The following is a 3,014-nucleotide window of genomic DNA, read 5'->3' on the forward strand; positions in this document are numbered from 1 at the left end:
AGTAACAAGTGAACTCATAAAGACACTAAGCTTACCATTCTAGGTCATTGTTTATCATTTGAGTGTGTGTGTGTGTGTGTGTGTGTGTGACCTTGGGAGGCCACATACTTAATTTAAGTATGTTTTCTTAGTTCAAAGCATTCTCTGAATTTCCCTTTTGGACTCTATGACACATTAATATGGATATCATCAAGGAGGGAAGCGTTTGTTTATTGAGGAGGATGAAATAGTAAAAATTTGTCAAGTTAAGTTTGGTAAATACTATGTTAGATGAGATTGAATAATATTTAATTGGGCCCCAAACAAGGGGCTACTATAAAGCAATACAATTTCTTTTCTTGTGTGGTTTATTTTTGGGTTCTGAAAAAAAGCAAGAAATAGATAAGCATTTACCTGGTTATATTTGTCATTAAGCCAGTTTTTTGGCTCTGTGGACAAATTCTATGTATAATATGACTTGATATACTGGGTATGATTGAATAAATTAATCAAGACATCTTTATTGAATAAATACTATCATACAAATGAGAAAGGAATAAAAAAGGAGTCTTAGATATATATATTTTCAAGCTAATGAAGCAATTCCATTTCATATGTTCTATTTACTCCCTATACTTAATTATTGATGAGCAGACCGGTTACTCTTGACCCGTTGTATTGGGAGACTGGTGGTTACTACAGCCGGACTGTGCATCCAGAATGGAGTGCCTGGCAAGTGTGTGTATAACTGGGCCTTGTGGCCTTTAACACAGGAAGGCTTTGCCCTCCTCTTTGTCCTCCGAGGGTGTCCAGGGGATGCTGTGCTCGCCCACAACTCAGTTACAGTTCTCTGCCAAGGTCGGAAACTCAGGAATTCTCCCGGGTTTATGCGCTACGCTTGAGAATGTACCTGCAGGCTCTGGGTTATCAGGAATTACATCTTAATTGCATAGGGCCTTGTGAATTACTCAAAGGCAACACTCTGGACCCACAAATTGTGGGTTGTGATCAAGTTACTGAATATCCATACTGCTTCCCCAATCAGCCTTGCTTTTGAATGATGATGTCTTTGATCAAGGTTGCAAAGTGATCTTAAGCTTCTTGCTTAGGTGTTGAAAAATGACTTCTTGCTACCTCAAGTCAGTCATCTAAAATTTTAATTTAATGGCCTATTGAGGTTTACAGACTATAACAAAATTATATCACTATAAAACATTGCATGTAGAGGACTATTTCCTAATAGAAGTATTTGGGCTACAGCTATTATAAAAGGAAGCCCACTTTTAGAGGAAAAATACATCATACTGCCCAGGTAGCTTGATGCATTAAAAAAGAGGGGGGACTAAAAGGAGAATGATAATAAATTGTAATTCTTAGTTTTCATGTTTCTTTATCTCTAGGTTTTGCGGGATCCAGTTCCATGATAAAATTTCCCCCATTATTATTCTCCCAATGGGCCTTGTAATTAGGGAAAAAACCCTCAAAACCGACGCCCTCCTTGCTATTTTTGGTTGAATACCCTTATTCTTGGGTTCAGTCAACATGAATATAAGGCTTATATTTAAATCAGACATATAAAATATTCTTTCTTGCAAATTTGCCTCTGCAGCCTCCATCCCTCATCAGATGTTAGGATTAATTCAGTTTTAGTGGATACAAGGCTTATTCTTTCCGTAAGAGACAGCATTGTTTTCTTACACATGAGTAGAAACTGCTGAAAGGTGGGGCCCTAGCACCTAGCTTTTATCCTGAGTTCCTGGGAGAGTTGAGGTGCTAAGAGATATTATCCATCCTTCTCCCAGATATTTTTAAAGATCCCATGTGCTGGAAGGTGAGAGAGGATTGAAAGTCTTTCTGAGAATGATTCCTCACATTACTGTGAGGTTTTTTTTTTATTACTAATACAATACTTTCCCAACATCTGTGCCACAGTTTTTTTTCTCCAAAGCAATGAACACAGGTAACTCCTTTTAAGAAACAGAACAGTTAAGCATAAGGTAAGCACCAGATTGTTAACACTTAGCTCCAACCGGTTCAAATTATTCATCTTCTGATTACTTCTTGTTTTCCTAAGGAAAGTGCGGTGATATGTTTACTAAGATGGGAGGAACTCAGCTTTGCAGGAGGAGTGTACATTTCAGCAGCGGATAACCTCTGCGGTTAGTTGCTCTTTATCACCAGGAGCTCTGGCTTCCTATACCGGGTCTATTGTAAAGGGTGCATCAGGCCCCTTTGGATGCTGCAGAAGGAATGACGCCCTTTTGGCAGCAGGAGGCATCTAAAATGTGGAACGTAGACTCCATGAGGAGACAGATCGTTGTCCTTTTTTGTTCACTGTTCTATTCTAGCACCTGAAATGGTGCTTGGTACACAGTAGACCCTCAGTCAATACTTGAGGAATGAATGAATGAATGAATGAATACATGCTCGAGAAAAAGTGTAGGATGTGAGTTTATTGGAGCTTGATCTCCAATGACCTTCCCATGGGGAGGAAAGGTTATCAGTGAGTTGCACTGGTACCTTTTGATTCCTTCATCCTATGAAGAGCTGGCCTCACCTTCTTCCAGGCTCTGTATCTCAGGGAGCAGGACGCTGTGGCCTAGGTTGCCAAATTCTGCAATTCTGTGCGAAGCCATAGTTGAGAATTCAGAAGGCTTCCAAGTGGCTGCATCTCCCTGCAGAAAAACGCCAATTGGCAGAGGCACCATTCCTGGGGCCACATTGGGTGCTGGGCAGGCATGGAAGCCTTTCTCAGATTCCTCAGATGCATGCCAGCGTAATTTGACTTTTGAATGCCATAGACCTGGTTAACAAAGTATAAAATAGCAACCAGTGCTTATATCTTAGAGTTCTTATTTCATCACAAAGAGCTCCAAGTATGTGAAGATAGGTTGGAATGTGTGAAGAAAAGCTAAGAAAGCAGATTTCTGATAAGACTAGCATGTGACTTGTATAACAGCTCCGTGTTACAGACTGCAGGATGGAATGCTGACAGTTCCTTCTCTCTTACTTGTGATTGCTAGGATTGTATCCTC

This window comes from Myotis davidii, unplaced genomic scaffold (assembly GCF_000327345.1).
Source record: "Myotis davidii unplaced genomic scaffold, ASM32734v1 scaffold71, whole genome shotgun sequence".
Taxonomy (NCBI): Eukaryota; Metazoa; Chordata; class Mammalia; order Chiroptera; family Vespertilionidae; genus Myotis; species Myotis davidii.